This window comes from Periplaneta americana, chromosome 15, assembly GCF_040183065.1.
Source record: "Periplaneta americana isolate PAMFEO1 chromosome 15, P.americana_PAMFEO1_priV1, whole genome shotgun sequence".
NCBI lineage: Eukaryota > Metazoa > Arthropoda > Insecta > Blattodea > Blattidae > Periplaneta > Periplaneta americana.
Genome location: NC_091131.1, coordinates 1048026 through 1067702, shown reverse-complemented (window position 1 = coordinate 1067702; position 19677 = coordinate 1048026). Strand labels below are relative to the sequence as shown.

The following is a 19677-nucleotide window of genomic DNA, read 5'->3' as shown; positions in this document are numbered from 1 at the left end:
CCGGACTGCTTTCAATGACCTTCAAGCCAGCTAGAGCGTGAGATTCTGCTTTCTCCCTTGAGTTGGCGCTGACATCACACCAGCTAGCAGTCGACATAGAGGAAATATAACATATAATTAATACATCTAGGTACATTATGTACTAAAATAAAATAAATTGGATCCATAAAATAATAAATCCGTCATTAACTGTAATGTCTATAGACTCTAGAGTTCCTTTATAATGAGAGTTGAGACGTTGACCCCAACAACAATTAAAATATGTAATGATTTGATAGCAGTGAAAATGGAAAAACAAAACTCTTATGTGAAGTAAAAACATATACCTATATTATATTTTATACAAATATTAAACGAGTTTGATACATAATTTTATAATATATTATATTATTTTATAATATAATTTATTCTATCTGAAATATAAAATATTATTATTATTACTAGTTTGTCATTGAGAAATAGGGAAAAGCTGTTAACTTGAATTTATTTGAAGCAAAGCATTACTGGATTATGCAATAAGGTAGGCGATGTTTGGATCCTGTGTCTCAACTCTATACTCAATTATTATCTTAGCGTATGCTCGATTACACTAACCTCTAGCGCTTGAAAGTGGAACTAAACGCTGGCGCACAGAGAAACAAAACATAGGGAAATTCGCTCAGTGTCCCTTCTTTATAATCCCTATTCGCTGGCCTATTCCTCTCGAATAGCACCAAGAGAGCCGCCAAGTTTAACGTTCCCGTCCGACGGACGAATCACTATCAACAGTGACATATGCCTTCTCTTCATGCACTTCGGAGAGATTTGGGATTTAACCCAGGCATATTGGTGCACAATCTGGTGATTAGAAGTTGTGCACCGTCACCTCTCCTAATCTCGATGTAGAAATTGTATACGAAAAACTCTGACCCCGCCGGGAATCGAACTTTGGACGATTAGACTAAAAGCAGACTCGCTACCACAGAGCTAACTCGGTGCACACACAACCAACACATTTTTAACAATAAAAGCCATACATTCATTCATTTATTACACAAAAACACATTACAAAGAAAAGGCCTACCATTTAAATTTTAGATACAAGCAATGGATAAAATAATGTATAGCACACGAGAAGAAACAGATTTTATGCGGTCGTCGAAATTCGCAGATAAAATCTAATAAATTTTACTCTCTTATACGTTAAATTCGTATTATATTTTTCCTAACCTCTTACGATAATTAAAATTAGTGTTAACAGAGACACAATACCTAAAGCTATAACAAAAACACCAAAATGTCAATTACTTTCTCTGACAAGAGAAGGTTTTGGACCTCTCGACAAGAATCATAGCGAAACTTTCTCGATTGGACAAGACCATAGTAAAACTGGTGGGATGTGCGGCATTTCGCAGTCTAGTATATGCAGTCGCGAAGCTCAATACGTAGTGAATATGCAAACATTACATAGTTGCTCACCACTAGGATCGCTAATATCGCCTCATTACAAGCAATGCAAAATAGAACCGTCAGAGTCTATTGTTTCTAGCACCCTCAAAACTCGAGCTTCGTGACTGTATATAGTAGACTGTGATCAGACCGTACAGAAACCGCTAAATTATTGCTATATTGTCTATGTAAAATGAGATTATTTTGCCGCTGTGAATGCTAAAAATACCCATTAAATCCCTACATCAGCAATACAAATTTCATCAATTTTACCGGCAAAACTAACTCTGAAAAACGCTAGATCTAGCGGGAAAACCGCTGAATTGACAATACTGGTGGAGCGCGTGCTGTAACATTTACTGCCATAAAGTGTCTAAAACAATTTGCCTGTGAGATAAGAGACATGTAAATGATGAGAGAGAGATTATGTACATCATAAAATTGTAAATTTCACATACATACCGGTACCACATTCCAGTCATGGTAATGTTATGTGAAAAGGCAGTGTTGAATCCCTGACCACGAGCAATTATTGACGAAACTGAAATCCGAGGCAAAATTTATGTCCAACACATTATGGAACATACTTAAGATTGTCCTATAACACATATCCAGACACCTTCAACGCATAGCAAAGCATAAGTTGGCACTGTGGTACACTCAGTATATAAGATAATGCAACTTGAAAATTAAGATTCTGTCGTGCAGGTTGACGATATTATTCTAATCTTAAAATATGTATACTCTTCCTTACGTCGTGCAAAAAGTCTGTACTGACGAAAGAAATAGACATCAAGAGGTTGGCAGTATTTCTTGGTTTTTGGTGGTATGATCTTTGTACGCCTCGTTTCCGAAGGTCCACAAAGTCGTGTCTGACCGGACTACGAGTCCAGCAGCAGAAGCGGTGCATCCAGGATAGTACGACATCTTACCAAGGGGCTGTAGTCGTATTCTATATTTGGAGGTTGGTTACGTTGTATGTTTCTTGTTAACTGGTTATTTTTCAAGTGCTATGGTTATACGTGCTACAGTCATTAAGTTGTGAGATTGACGCCTGGAGAGTAGGCACCCACAATAATCTGGATGTCTCACAAGATCCTCAAAATAGTCGCCGTTGGCCGCTATACACGTCTGCCAACGTTGCTATAACAACTGGAAGCACCGCTGAAAGATGTTGGAGGAAGGTCCCGTACGGCTTCTCTTGTGGCAGTCATGACCTCTTCGGCCGAATGAGTCTACGCCCACGTAGGATTGCTATCATGCGGGGAAAGAGACAAAATCGCATGGTGCGAGATCAGGTGAGTACGGAGGATGTGGCAAAACGGCGACCTGTTGCCTTGCAAGTTCCACTTGGACAAGGACAGAGCGATGAGATGTGCAGGGGCGTTGTCGTGTAGCAACAGTCAATTCTTCCTACGCCAAAGTTCAGGACACTTACGACGAATTGAATAGCGGGTCTTGTTTACAGTTGCACCTTGTGGGATGAATTCCATGCGAACAATTCCATTTGAATCAAAAAGCAGTTCAAGCATCGCCTTGCCTCTTGTCGCGGTTTTTCTGTCGTGGCGACAATGGCGTTTTCCAGTTGGCGGATTGTCGCTTCAGTTGCGGATCGTAAAGGAAACACCATGTTTCGTCTCCAGTTATGATCCGGTTGAGAAACGTCGGATGATCGTCAGCACCTCTGATCAGGTCACCACAAATCGTCATGCGATCATCACGTTGGTCTTGCGTCAGGATGCATGGCACACTGTGCTAGGTAACACGAGACATGTTCAGTCATCAGACAGAATTTTGTAGCACGTACCATGGCTGACCCCTACTGCTGCTGCAAGATTGTCTACCGATTGGGAGCGGTTGGCACGTATACCAACATTGAGCGTATTCCGAATCTCAGCGCTGAGCAATCTGATGGCATCACGGTGTTCCGAATTTCACCGATGGCGTCACTGATGTTCCACCAGTGTCGCACCGGTGCCATCAACTTGCAGAGGTGGTGGCAGTCTTCATCAGCCGCCATCAGTGAATCTGATTGGTTCTTGTACAGGGTGGGAATTAGCAGACGAATGACATCGTGCACTGTTGTGTCATGGCGGTGTGTTCTGCTGTATTGTTTGTAATGAGCACAACGTAAAAACAATATGTTAATGGCTTATGAGCGAACATGTCAACGGACTAGTTATTACTACCGGTTCAAGAAATAAATTGTTTATGCTCTCTTTTCTTTGAACGAGATGGCAGTACGGAAATTTCGCAAAATTTTGCTAGCGTAGCACAGACAACAACTTATACAGTCGCCATGACAGCCATCGATCCTTCCAACAGTTTTGTTCCTATTGCAACTTATTCGACCTTACGTTCAGTTCGAATCGTTGTGGCCGACCAGTACGCACATCATCCTCCAAACTGCCTCTCCCTTGCGAAAAACGTCGATGCCACCTGAACACAGCACTGCGCCTCAATGCGTCGTCATCATAAACTTGCTGCATCATTTGAAAGTTTCGGTAGCGGTTTTGCCTAATTTCTGGCAGAACTCGACGTTTGTCCGTTGCTCAAATTGCGACATACTCGAGTTCCGACGCGCGCATTCAAATCACCGTCACAACAAAGACCGTAGTTCTGCTTACACTGTAGGCTTATGCATACAACGGCGCCACCTATCCGCTCTAGTGCACCACACCGCCACCATGCGCCCAGGTAATGACTGTACCACGTATACCGTCTGAATGAGATGAAGGTGATAATGACGGCGAAATGAATCCAGAATCCAGGGCCGAAAGTAGCCCAGCACTTGCTCTTATTGAGTTGAGGGAATACCCGGGAAAAACTTCAACCAGGCAACTTGTCCCAACCAGGATTTGAACACAGGTCCGCTCGTTTCACGGTCATACACGCTAACCGTTATTCCACAGCGGTGTACATTGTCTGTTTCGGAAACACGTTTGCCAAATTTACCGCCCGTTTCCTGAAATCAGATGTATGCCTATAGTTTCTTTGCAAGGCGTCCTGAAATTGAAATAAGCATTTGACTGGTGTAGCAGATGAAACGCATTGCACATTAACTTCTGTCGTTTCACTCCCAGTCATTCCTAATGCCCTATTTGACGTGAGTTTATATTCAAATGGACATTAGTCCGTATTGAACACATGTTGGCATAGCTTCTTGCGTGATGTTGTTTGAATTGGTCCAGGAAATGCTAGTATTTGCTGACTTTAAAATTGAGAATGCCCATCGAGATAGCTGCTTCTTTAAATATCAATAGTGAATTGCGTCTCCCATGTCACCCGCATTCCGGGATTTAGTGTGCAGTACAATTCGTGCAGTTCTGCGTCCTATTGAACCACCTCTCTCGCACTTTTTCCTGTGATATCTTGAATTTTCTGGTAGTTGCTGTAATGATTTTATTTGCGATTTTGACTCTGTCATAGACCCTTTGCATTCTTTTTTCCAGAAAACTGTTGGTTTCACTCTGGGGGTGAAGGTACTGACTGGTTGCCGTGTGTCACTTTCTTCACTGCCACCACAATATCTGTCCTTCCAACGTAAAAGCGTCGTCACTGACATGTTGCTCCAGTGGGCTATACAACTCCGGTGCAATTAATCTGTTGTGGAGCCATGTTGCAATTCTACATGACGTCATGCATGAGGGTTACAAGTCATTTTGCAAAACATACAATAGCATTCGTTAGCTTAGGAGCAGGCCTCTGCTTTGAATCATATTACAAGTCACTGAAGTACATAACGGACATCTTGCGCCGTACCTCCTAACGACACTCGGGTACAGTGTGTTTGACAATTTATGGTTGCAAACTTTGCAGACACGCGCTCCACTTTAAGGGCCATTTTAGAGGAGTTACGGGCGATTGCGAAATGCCGAACTTCACACCAAGTACTTTGGTCTCATGCTTGTCCTCAGAAAGTTTCGCGATAATTCTCGTTGCGAGATCCAAAGCCTTCCCTTGTGAATTTACAGAAATGTCTCATGTGTAAAATCATTCGAATTGAGGGGTTTGGGGGAAAAACCAGGCAGCTCCAATTTTTTTTTTCATTTTTGGACTATTTATGCAGAGAGGAAGAAAAAAATACCCTCTGTCGTTTGGTCTTAGAACCAGGTAGTTCCAAGAATTACATTTACAGTTATAATGCATTTTGGACCTGCCTCTTCTGTAATGCTTACTGTTTGGCGGTAAAATCAGGCAGCTCCAGGAGCCACCTTGTTGTTTCACCAAAATCTTAGATTATTGTCAATATGAAGCATCACTATTATCACAGCTTAAAAGACAAATGAAAAGGTTAATATTAATCCATTGTTGTCAGTATTACTGTATATTAGTAGTACATTAGTAGTCAACGTGGAGACTAGTGCGAGTGATTTTTCTGCTTCTGAGAGTGAATATAATCCAAATGAAAGTGTCTAGTGATGAAACTTCCAGTACAGATTCATTGAAAAAGAAAAGAACACGTAATCCAAAACGGTGGAAATAAAGGAACTAGAAATGCAGGTAAATCATACGTGAACAACAAAGGCAAGCATTTTCCTGTTCGTGTTACTGGATCCGACTGTAAATGTAAGCGCCTGTGTTACCAGAAACGTGGTAACAAAATGCAAAAGGACATACTGAAATAATTTAATGACGTGAAGAATAAAGGAACTCAAGATGCATATTTGGGTGGCCTGATAACTGTTCGTGATGTCCAACGACGCCGTGTTAGAAGTGGAGGTGGCATTCCTCGTGCGCACACGTATTTATATAAGGTAAGCAAAATAGTTAAATGCAAACAGGTTAAATTATACAGTATAATTCAAAATACTAATTAAAAAGTAAAATATAATGCCTACATGAAATGATAATAAATCATACTGCAGTATTATTATTATTATTATTATTATTATTATTATTATTATTATTATTATTATTTTAGTTTCGTCTGGGTTCATATGAAGTGATAGTGTGTAAAACTGCCTTTGCTGGAGATAAAGTATAAAGTGAGCTATGACTTCTACTATAGATTCTTCACTACAAACTTTAGTAATGTATCCTTTGGTAAGCCACGTAGTGACACTTGCCAAAAGTGTTATATCTTATAGAAGATGTTAGAATCTCAAAATGAAGAAGAAAAAAGAGCCCTTATAATTTAGAAAGACTTACTTCTTAGAAAAGCTGACCTCTTCTGTTTACAGTTGAAAGAGAAATCATATTTTTCTAAGGCAGATGAAACTGTTGAAACCATCTGCTTTGATTTTCAGCAGAATATGGAACTTCCTACCATATCATCAGGGGATGTTTTCTACAGCAGACCGCATGGCTTTACAGCTTTTTTTTTAAGGCATATTGGTTCCGTTAAGTGCAATGTTAATTGATAAAAGAGTTCTATTCAGTCAATACTTAACATAAAAACACAATAAAACATGTTATAATAACATTTAAACAGGTTTAAAAACAAACGTTTTCGCCAATTTTGATTGGCATCTTCAGGTCGTGTATGTCGAATAGAACATGTTATGATAAGTAAACACTTGGTATATAAGGTTAAAACAGAAGTTAAAAATATAATATACTTAAAAACAGAGAATAGAACCAGCAAAAAGACACCACGATGTGCTTCTACATACATCGTGGTGTCTTTTTGCTGGTTCTATTCTCTGTTTTTAAGTACATTATATTTTTAACTTCTGTTTTAACCTTATATACCAAGTGTTCACTTATCATAACATGTTCTATTCGACATACACGACCTGAAGATGCCAATCAAAATAGGCGAAAACGTTTGTTTTTAAAACTGTTTAAATGTTGTTATAACATGTTTTAAATTTGTTTTTATGTTAAGTATTGACTGAATAGAACTCTTTTATCAATTTACAGCTTTTGCATATATGTAAGCACTACTCATAAAAGTTTCTTCTACATGTATGATGAAAGTGCGGGTAAAAAGAGTCCCAATGAGGTCATTAGTTTTCTTGACCATTTCTTAGCTACAGTTTGCAAGAAATCTGTAAAGCATATTTTCATGTTTTCAGACAACTGTGCAGCACAAAATAAAAACCATACTATTGTGCAATATTTATTCACATTGGTGCAGCAAGGCACACATGTTTCCAGAGCCGGGTCATAGTTTTCTCCCCTGTGATCGGTCATTTTGACTTGTTGAATCACAGAAGAGGACACATGATATGTTCCGCAGGACTGGTATAAAGTCGTCAAAGACAGCTCCAAAAAGTTTGAAGACATTCCAGTAAGTCAATATATGCTGAAGAATTTCAGTGAGTGTTACCAAAGCCCCTACAAGGAACTACTAAATAACATTAGAAATGTCAAGTTCATGATTTCTACTTACAGACTATTTCAGTATAACATGCGACTTAAGCAGGTTGTTCGGTGTAGTGAATCATTGAATGCAACTTTATTTTTTGACTTTTCTATTATGTACAAGAATGGCCCTTCTTCCCTCATATACCAAAAAATAAATTCAGAACATCTCAAGATAAAAGCAGCCAAGTATAAAGATGCTATGAAGTTGGCATGTCAGTATGTGCCACCAGCTGATATGTCATTTTATGAGAGTTTACTGTGCGACTCAAATACACGTCAAACTGAAAGTTCTGAATATGATGATTAATGATAACTGAGAACGAAAATATATTCACATTTTCATATATTTAACTTCCAAACAACCCCTGCGTATGCTATCAACTTTTAAAAATTACAGTTACTTAAAAGTAACGTTTCAAAATAAAATAAAAATTGTCAGTAGGCCTATCTGTATTTGGTGGAATAACAAGGTGGCTCCAACAAATTTAAAATTTCTGTAATCCTAAAAAAGAATTTTAGAATCATTTGTTTCTTAAACAATCATTTACTTATGCCAATTACCATGTTATGTGTTAGTTTGAACATTAGAGGAAGCATTATTAATTTTTTAAAGAATTTTTCTTAATTATCTCAAAAAGTACTAAATTGGAACTGCCTGGTTTTTCCCCCAAACCCCTCAATTAGTCTCTTCTTTATGCTCCTCAATCAATCTTCTTTATTCTCAAAGTTAGAAACATTCTTATATGCGTACCTATTTGTGGGAACAGGCAAAGACGACAACATACATATTTGGAAGAAAACTGTAGTCACAAATGTTCAAGACATTTACATTTCTGGATGTCTTGGTTTCACGCTTTCTTTAGACATAATCTGGAGTCTGTTATGTCATAATTAAAACTTGGCTGTCAAACAATTCACCCCAATGTCGTTCAAATCAGTTATGTATAACTCAGCTAGTTAAAAAATCGTTCAATATCGCCATTAGATGTCCTTGTATTACTAAGTGAAGGACACAAAGCTGCTAAGGATATTTGTGTTTACTAAATCTTGCCCGAAAGTTACCGAGAAGGCAATCTATCCGTGGGAATAAAACTGTATACCAGAAGTAGGGACTCTTCTGAATTCTCAGCTGGCATAGGAATTGGTTGGGTCAGTGGCTGAGAAGAAACTTCCTTCTGAAGGATGCACTGGAAGGAATGGTGAACGGGAGAAGAGTTCGAGGCAGAAGAAGATATCAGATGATAGACACATTAAGATTATAGATCATATGCGGAGACTAAGAGGAAAGGAGAGAATAGAAATACTGGACAATGTTGGGTTTGCAGTGATAGATCTGCTCTTGAGAAGAAAACAATGTCTGTTTATTAACAGTACATATTATATCCTTTCATTATTAATTTGGAAGGTTTCCTCCGTTCTCCGACCCAATAAAAGATATAAACTGCCCTATCATTTAAAGATCTACTACTTGACAGTCCTTCCGATTCCCCTTAAATCCCTCAAGTGAGACAGTGTAAACCAAGGGGGCTCTTGGTGTGAACGAAGACAAGTGACCTTTAGGCTAGGAGTCCACATAAAGGTTAAGATGCGTCGCCATTAATGAAAAACATGGATAAAATAACGTAAATACTCTTCATTTTTGATAATATATCTGTTAATGCAAATATAGATCTAAACAAAGAAACGGAAAAATGAAGTTTATTAGATGGTAGGAATCTAACGCTGGAGTTAAAAAATAAGCGTGAGCGGACCCTGATTGGGATTGTGTAGGGCCTAGTTCGTTCGACATGATCATTTCGGGCTACTTACATCATTTACTTCAGCGTTCCATCTTACGCAAGAAAATCGGACGATTCGTATTTAACCACCATTATGCTTTGATTTAAAATAAAAACTTATGAACTTTTTGTGAAAATTCCTAATTCAAACTTTTCACACGTAACATTCGTCTGAAGCAGAAAGTTTGAGGAACACTGGTTGGTATGAACGCACCCACAGAGCGGGAGATTCGAGTAACAAATGACGACAGATAAGGTGGCAACTTCGAGTTGACCAATGAAATGGACACGCAGATTTATTATTCCACATTTTGCGACATTCTAACGCGACGACGACAAGGACCAACGCAGAGATGTAGAACAGATCAAACATAACACCGGCCAGCAAGCCGCTAAGCTTGTCTGCAAACCAGCAAACATCGTTAATGACGTAACAAGCCGCTATGACGTCACGGACTGCAGATGCGACCTCGAGTCCTGGCTTCAAGTCGCGGCGCTGGCTTCGCGCGGTGGCTACGAGATGGCAGCCTAGCGTTACGGCAGCGGGCGGCGAGGGGGGGGTTATCGAGTCGGTTGCCTTGCTGCAATGCCGGGTTGCTGCAGTCTAGGGGCAGAGTGTGGCGGAGCAGGTCGGGCGCTGTGATATCTGTGTAGTGCTGTGCGTCTACCTGCCAGGGGGGGCTGTGCTGCCGTCAAGCTGAACCCGAGGCCCCCCCGAGACACATCACCGCCGGCATCGCAGGGGGCGTGGAGGTACGGCTGCTTGCTTGCTTGCATGTGTGCCGGCAGATGTCCTCACAACAAGTCGTGGCCTATTCGGAGAATGAGTTGCAATCGATAGGACGCAGGCTTCTCTATTTCTAAGTGTCACGTGCATGCTCTAACCAACGGCGGGCTCTTACGAGTGTGGTTTACATTGTGCATGAAGGCCCGGCCCGCCATTACTCGTTCTCAACTCTGATAGCGATAGAAAAGGGCGAAAACGTGTCGATTCAACATCTCCAGCATTACGCTTAACGACACCCGCAGACGTACATGTGCATAAATCAGTCCGAGACTCTTCAGCCCTGCGAGTATGGCGAGCAAGAAGTGCTTTGTTAGGACGGAAGGAAGTTTTATTCTGCACAACAACCGTAGGTAGAATAGAATCGTTATGGCTGTGATGACGTTCAGCATTTTCATGCAATCGCTTCCCTTTTCAACAGTTCTAAATTATTTTGTTATAATTTCCAATAAAACACATTTTGTGTCGCAGGATGGAAATCTGCTGTTGGATTAGGCATACATTTCACAATAAAATACAACACCAACATTTTGAATTAAACAGATTATAAAATGCCGCTCCTCTTCCCCGGCACTCAATATCCTGCTGATCTGAAGAATCTGTCCATTTAGCTGGGCTGTTTTTCCGATCATTTTACCTTCTAGCCGATACAATACTAAGCCGGTGTTTCTGATTCGCAGACAAGTGTCCGAAGGTGGAAAGTGAGAATTTTCCTTTAACTTAACTTTAAAACCGACTGAAAATTCCTTGAAACAAAAAGTCACCACTTTTTAAAATCAATATCGTCATATTTCGAGTAATTTACAGTGGCTAAATCCACTAGAAGTTGTGAGTCCATTCTGAGGACACTGTCGTTCCTTTTTCTGAATCCACGCCAGCCACACGACAAGAACAGTAATATCAGCTTCCAGCAAATCTCTCAACAGACAGATGGAGGCTATCTCTTAGTTGTAAAGGCTACAAACTACAAAGTCATAAATTTAAATTACAAAACATTAATTTTTTTCCTTTGTTAGCTTTTCGCTAATTGGTCCATTAATCCTTTTTCCTGGAGAAGAATTGCGCTCAATATGGAGAGGTGAGGCATCTCCTCTGAGAAATATTTTCATGTAGAAAACATTTATGCAGCTATAAAAGATAGTCTCCAGTTTGCTTCCTGAACCAGATACTTTCGCTTCATGCTCATTATTAAGCAGCTATGATGATTTTATTTCTGCGAAATAGGCTAATTATTTTTATTTCACATTAAAATGACCGAATTTCATTACCTGAACATTACCGTCAGTAAGTGTTTCCCTCTTATTTTTGGTAACGAAATCCATAATTTTAAACGTCAAATAATAACGCAATAAAAGTATAAAACTGCATAATATGAGCATATAAAAGCATATTTGTTCCTTCTTCTGATGATATAAAATGGAGTTTTCATTAGAAAATCTTCACAGAATACAACAATGCACTGAATAATAAACAAAACACTGCAAATATTATCTATGGCCTTGAACGTCAAGGAAGTTCTTGAAGGTGAAGTGCAATAAAATAGTATGGAAACATAAATGTGCGATATTACCTACAATTATTGTTTCATAGCTCATTCCGCTATTGTTTTTGTCATGAAATTTCATACAAATTAAAGTGGTCACATGACCCCCTTTCCATTTAAAATTTAAAAGTTCCATCCAAGATGGCGGAGGGTTAGAATTATAGGTATGTATGTAATCGGTTGATCCATTGGTCTTCTAATAAATAGTGCCATGTAGCCTATATTAACGTATCGGACATGCCTATAGGCCTATTAGGGAGATTCAAAGCTTTGGCTCACTCCGTACCTAACAAACATGTAGCCTATCTCTTTGCAGACGGTGAAAAAATAATAATTGTAAAATTAGATTTTATGCACGAGTGGAAAGATACTCTCGTGTGCTATGCATTATTTTATCCATTAGTGGCACCTAAATTTAATTTTAAATTGCAGGCCTACATGACATGTATTAATTAATTTTATTGTTGCTAATGTGTTGGTTGTCATGGAGAGAGTGATTTAAAAAACTTTTAATTCACTGCTGTGACTAAACTCATTGTTTAAGTTGCTAAGGACCGCGAAAAAAAGACGAGTTTAGATAGGTACCTACTAGCTTACAAAAGCAATGAATCTAAAAAAAAGTCACAAATAAATCAATCAGTAATTGCAGATGGCTATGTTTCTAATGCTAGTTGTTTTGCAACACGTGAACGTGTGTAATTTTACATTTCATTGTATCATATGTTATAATACTCGCTTGTCTACTAAATTCCGACCTGTAGTGACGTAGGCCTAGGCGCACGTGGTGATGGGATGTAACAAACTGGGAGCATGCCCCAAAACATGGCCGGACATATCTGCTTTCGAAGCTCTCGCAAGCTTTGCCGTCATGGGTGATCAGACTTCAAATCTGCATTACACTAATCAATGTCTCTCAAATATTCTTTTCAGCACACTGCTTCCAACTATCTTTAAGTATGTACTTACTTACTTACTTACTTACTTACTGGCTTTTAAGGAACCCGGAGGTTCATTGCCGCCCTCACATAAGGCGCCATTAGTCCCTATCCTGAGAAAAATTTATCCATTCTCTATCATCATATCCCACCTCCCTTAAATCCATTTTAATATTATCCTCCCATCTACGTCTCGGCCTCCCTAAAGGTCTTTTTCCCTCCGGCCTCCCAACTAACACTCTATATGCATTTCTGGATTCGCCCATACGTGCTATATACCCTGCCCATCTCAAACGTCTGGATTTAATGTTCCTAATTATGTCAGGTGAAGAATACAATGCGTGCAGTTCTGTGTTGTGTAACTGTCTCCATTCTCCTGGAACTTCATCCCCATTAGCCCCAAATATTTTCCTAAGCACCTTATTCTCAAACACCCTTAACCTATGTTCCTCTCTCAAAGTGAGAGTCCAAGTTTCACAACCATAAAGAACAACCGGTAATATAACTGTTTTATAAATTCTAACTTTCAGATTTTTCGACAGCAGACTGGATGATAAAAGTTTCTCAACCGAATAATAACAGGCATTTCCCATATTTATTCTGTGTTTAATTTCCTCCCGAGTATCATTTATATTTGTTACTGTTGCTCCCAGATATTTGAACTTCTCCACCTCTTCAAAAGATAAATCTCCAATTTTTATATTTACATTTCGTACAATATTCTGGTCACGAGACATAATCATATACTTTGTCTTTTCGGGATTTACTTCCAAACCTATCTCTTTACTTGCTTCCAGTAAAATTCCCGTGTTTTCCCTAATTGTTTGTGCATTTTCTCCTAACATATTCACGTCATCCGCATAGACAAGCAGCTGATGTAACCCGTTCAATTCCAAACCCTTTCTGTTAAGTATGTACGTCGTGTGAAAATATCAACATTAGCAAGATTGATGTTTCCTACTAAACAATTCAGAAGAACATGGCGTTCTGCCTTGACAGATCTGCAGCTGATAAATTCAGGTGTCTCCCTGTCAGCAGCTACGAGCTATGCTGTAACTCGTGTCTACTTTAAAAACCATCCATTGTAATGCGTTTTGTCATAAGAAACAGCTCCCTCTTTCTGCTTCTCCACAAATTTCACTTGGCTTGCTCTCACTGTGCCTAAATCATTTGCTGACATCAGAATTTTTTTTTTTTTTTGAGGGGGGGAGTACATCGTTTTTCCTACGAGCAGGCCACGCGAGGCACGGTGTTCCTCAACTTGCATTGCAGGAGAAGGTGAAACTGAAATTGTTTCATAAAATTCCTCCCATGCACTTCCCAGTGTCGCAGGAATTCTGTCAGTAGAGTAAGTTGATATAACAGTTGATATTCACGTTACGATCCAATCACTGGTTATTTCAAGCTCATGTCCATTTTCGTGTTTTTGTCCATTCTCTCTTAAATGGAGTCTTTTTCTACATACTGTAAGTGTCAGAGGTAGAATGTCTCACATGACTTTTTAATCTACCCATAGTGGATGATGTCCCTTCATCGTTAGCAGTGGACAGGTATTACATGCTGCAACTGTTTAATATTTGGTAGCAATGGTCCACCGCTGTGGAGTAACAGTTAGCGGGCCGGGGTTCAAATCCTGGTTGGGACAAGCTGGGGGGGAGGTTCTCTCAACCCATTAAGAGACAATGCTGGTAACTTCCGGCGTTAAAAGTTGGATTCATTTCGCTGGCATTATCACTTTCATCTCACTCAGACGCTAGGTAATCATATTAGAATGGTAGCAATGCCTCAAGAGCTTGATATGTTCTTCCTCAGCCTAGCAATCAGAAAGTCTGTTGGCAGCAATGTTTGACTGAACTTGTAGCGTCCATATTGTATATCAATATGTTTGTTTCTTTGTTAGTAATTTTTTGTTTGTTCATTGAAAAATCAAAATTTCAGCTTTTGTTCTAGCGCTTAAAAATAATTGAGCGAGTTACGATTTTTCTACTCTCTGCACTGTCTTCTGCGAGCCACATGCCTCTTTCAAATCAATACTCCTTTGTTGCAGTAGCTTATATAAACTGATACGGCATACGTATCCTAAGAAAGAATAATGATCTATAACATATCGTAGAATCAATAACAAAATACGAGTATGTCTTTCTTACTGTACGACTCAATTGGTGTGAATCTTTATCTGGTCATTCAGAAATCCTGTCTAAAGCCAAGCAATATACACACAACAGAAGCATGTCCTTCAACCACCTAGTGGCGTAAGGCTTCTCATAAGCATTGCACTATCTATTCGGGGTGTGAAAAAATTCATATAATTCCCCAATTACACCCAACAATTCTAATTGAAGGAAGTTTGTAGGAGCTAAGTACTCACGCCGCTTACTGAAGAAGACTCTAGCACGCCGTTCAAATCTATTCCAAGAACTTTAACTTTATCAATAATTGCAACTTATCTGTGACATCTTCAAGTGGTGTGAGTTGCAGGAAAGTTTATCCGCATTTGATATCGTGGAATCAAAACAACGAAAGCAAGGCGATATTCGTCACTATTTTCCTCAACAGGCGCAGATAATGATTACCAGCAGTCAGGAATAAGGTTGTTGGTTGTTTGAAGAATTTTGTTTTGTATTTTCCAATTAGTTTAGCATTACTATCAGACATTCTTCGCCTTCAAGGCTCTCTGAATTTCCCTCAGCGTCTTCTTCTGTCATCTTTGCAACCACTCGAACTTGAACACTGTACCCTTCAAAAAACCACAGTGTGAATAATTCTGTTTTCCAAAAAGTGTTTTTCTTTCTTGATTTAGTTACAAATTAAGTGGACTACAAGTGCCAGCTTTGTTTTGCAACTCCCTACATGACTTTCATTCCAGCATGTTGATTTACACGATAAAATCCATTGTCCACTCTAAATGTACCACAACACATAAATTTCATGTTCTCCAACTTTTTTGCCCAAGATCTAATGGTACACCCATTTAGGTATATTCTTTTAAACCAATGTAATACTTCTCCATTTTATCAATGAAAGTAGTCCACGAGATGCAATTCAGTAACAGGAATAAAATACAGATGGAACTAAAAAGGTTATTATTATTATTATTATTATTATTATTATTATTATTATTATTAAATCAGAAGAGCATCAGCCCCCCCCCGTCGCACATCACTAAAGAAATCCTCAACTAACATGGTACAAGTTGTAACTGCCCAACTTCTTTACTACAGGAATTTCTTAACGAAGGTAAATAAAATTATAATCCTACTTACCTCAAACTAACATGAGGATGTGACCGATCACCAAACTTTAATTCCTTCACGAACATAATAAGAACAATTTCGTAGGCAAACCTCTCAAGAAAATTCACCAGGCAGTGTGAAACACATTTCACAACTTTTAACGTCTACCATGACTGTAGTCAAAGATCTTTGAGTAGCCTACAGCAGTGGCGTAGCGTCAATGTAAGCTAAAAAGCTCAGCTTCCAATAATAATTTCATAATAAACCTGCAGTTTATGGGGAAAATTATTTAATAATTTTAATAGAATTTATATTTACGCGTTAAATATTGTGATGCGGCAGTTCAGGATGATTTGTGATGCAGCAGTAAACAAGAAGCCTGCACACACCAGCTTCCAAGCAGACTGGTTTCTTCTGTGTAATCCACCCCGTAAATTTTCCATCCCTTTCTAACTAAACTACCCTAGTCGCAAGGCTCGCAAGAAGCTAGCTTTAACATTTAAAATAAGTAGTTTCCGAGTTATTCCTTTTCGTCAGTTGTGTTCAGTTGAAGTGTTAGTGTGCATTGTGGCTGATATAAATAATGAGCGAAATAACAGTTCCTGACATTAATTTACTTGAATTTTTTAGGACAATTGTATTATCAAGACTGACTTACGAACAAAAGTGTGATTTAAAAAACAAATGACCGACTCCCTTGCTGTCAATGAAAGACACAACCAAAAGACAGACGCATACTTACGTAATGATACTAATATTGTGATTTCTCTAAGTATGACAGGGAGTGTCTATTTGTTAACAGATATGTGCAAACCGTGAAATCATATTTTACTACGTATCATTTGAGGTCATGCCTTATTGGTGTTACTTACGAGGTTCCAACCAATCTTCGACTGCTGACTTGAAATTGACTACTATTTATTTTAAGACTATATTTTTGTAATACGTTTTTTCATATTGCATGAAAGACAACTTGAGCTCAAAATTTCATGCTACGCCACTGGCCTACAGTAGTCTATTATGCTATTAAAATCAGTCTTCTTAACAGTGGAAGTAACTCATATCTAAGAAAGGGGACTTCAGGGACCAAAAGCCAGAAAAGTTACTATTAGAGACCGAAAAATAAAAAGAACCTGAAGGACCTCCACTACCACTAGAGCAATGATTTTTCAGTTACCTCCCAATCGCGCCAACAGAATCACGCCCTGCCTACTAATATGTTAATGGGATAAAGTTACGCTTCTAAGGCATAAACATAACAGAAATTATTAGGTTGGCTTAAAACTTTTCTTGTCATACTGCAAATCTGAGTAGCATGCTATAAAGCTTGTGAACGTACCCTGTAATCCACAAAAAATAGAGGAAAACGAAGCTACGTCGAACGCACCAATTGGAACACAGCCACTGTCATGTCGGAGCATGAATCATCCTCTTTCGTATCTGCAAACACAGAATAAATACAAACCTCTGTTCTGAGTATTTTACAGAGGATAGAGAACATAATAATTGATACGCGGTGACGGCACACGACAAGTTCGCCGTAGTGTTGTCAACAGTAGACTAATGGAGCAATTCTAATGAAATATTTAGATTAAGCTTAAAATTAATTAGAGACATCTATTAGTTCTCTTGAGACAGATTGGCGAGTATAATCGACACATTAAATTAAAGAAGAACGATTCATTAAAATATGTAGAAAATGCAAACACGCAAACACAGACAACGGAGTGACAACCTTCATAAAGAAATTAACGGGTTAAGCTAGTTTCTTTCTGGGGTGCCCTCCTTCCGATGGTGGTGGGCTATCATCTTCTAATTCTTGTCATTTTCTACATTTTCGTGAACCCATCGCCCACCTGTTCAACTTGCTGGATACGCTCAGGCTCCCTTTTATGTTATGTTGGGCACACCAACTCTGTCGCACACTGTGGTCATGCATTTCATAAACTGTTTTTTTTGTAACTCTAATATGAATCGGGGATCGAAATCGAGTCTTTTTCAAGTGTCAATGAAGTAAGTTTCCTATTGAATGACAATAGCAATGTGTTGCTGCATTAGTCGGTACAGACAACCCTGCCATGGTCCTCCTTGTAGAGTCAGCAGGGCGTTGAGTATCCCGCATGTAAAACTAGGAAGCGCTGACCTTCCCTGTGGGGTTGGGAAGTCACTGTCGTCTTTTTCGGCTTTCCAAACTTTGTATTTGGTTTGGTGTACATTCATCCAGGTTTCACCGAAGTATATAATGGAACGACCCGTACCTCTCAGCTGTTTCATTGTTCTTAACATTTGAACCGATATCCGACCTTTCCATTAAGAATTTCTTTCCACTTGTTTTTAACGAAACTAATTTCATTAAAAATTGCCTTAAATTCTATCTGCCTCTCTCGAACAAGCAACAATTACATTCTGTAAACTAGGAACAAAGTCTGTCCGATAGCCTCACAGAGGCGGCACAGCAAGTTCTCTTGGATGTCCAGAAACTCTGTCGCTAGCTCTTCTTTGTTTATTAGATAAAATTCAATTAATCACACGCCCAATAGCTGCAGCATTCTTTCCATAAATTCGTTACCGAAATTGTTTGTTTTTCACATTTTAATGCATCATATTCGTCTCTCAAGAAATTGATGAACTTCAATAATTTCTGTACCGTCTGAGTTTATAGCTTTTGCCTGTTCACCAATTTTATTATTACTAAAAACACAAGCGCAACTGCCAGAACAACATTTAGAAAAAATATCACAATCCTCCAACATGTTGATGATTGCAGTGAAAATTGTTTCACTTGAAACAGCAGGCCTGTTCACAACTGCTCTGTTCCAGAATACACGCCGCCGCACTGTCACTATGACTAGAAAAGTATCGATCAGCAAGGGAGGGTGTAAAAAGTCTGGTTCTGACAAAGACGTAGTTGACCGTGCCTTGACAAAAGAAAATTTGTCAACTTAGTCCTCCACTACTGCAGCGACAGACTACAGGCCTGAACGATGAACACTCCGGAGCCTTTGCGTCTATAGTAGGCTACAGTACTGAGGAGTTCAGGAGTGACGAGGTAGCCTTGGCGTCTATAGTAGGCTACGGTACTGAGTGTTCAGGAGTGACGCGGTAGCCTTGGCGTCTATAGTAGGCTACGGTACTGAGGAGTTCAGGAGTAACGCGGTAGCCTTGGCGTCTATAGTAGGCTACGGTACTGAGGAGTTCAGGAGTAACGCGGTAGCCTTGGCGTCTATAGTAGGCTACGGTACTGAGCGTTCAGGAGTGACGCGGTAGCCTTGGCGTCTATAGTAGGCTACGGTACTGAGGAGTTCAGGAGTAACGCGGTAGCCTTGGCGTCTATAGTAGGCTACGGTACTGAGCGTTCAGGAATGACGCGGTAGCCTTGGCGTCTATAGTAGGCTACGGTACTGAGGAGTTCAGGAGTGACGCGGTAGCCTTGGCGTCTATAGTAGGCTACGGTACTGAGGAGTTCAGGAGTGACGCGGTAGCCTTGGCGTCTATAGTAGGCTACGGTACTGAGGAGTTCAGGAGTGACGCGGTAGCCTTGGCGTCTATAGTAGGCTACAGTACTGAGGAGTTCAGGAGTGACGCGGTAGCCTTGGCGTCTATAGTAGGCTACCGTACTGAGTGTTCAGGAGTAACGCGGTAGCCTTGGCGTCTATAGTAGGCT

General features: G+C 39.5%; 1 protein-coding gene across 1 annotated transcript in view; it reads left to right on the top strand.

Annotated features, from left to right (window-relative positions):
- The first annotated feature begins 10099 nt into the window (after positions 1-10099).
- Positions 10100-19677, top strand: part of LOC138715793 (uncharacterized) — a 53792-nt gene continuing 44214 nt past the window's right edge. Inside the window, exon 1 of the mRNA XM_069848870.1 lies at positions 10100-10271. The gene's annotated coding sequence lies outside the window, so the exon portion shown is untranslated. The remainder of the gene's footprint in view (positions 10272-19677) is intronic.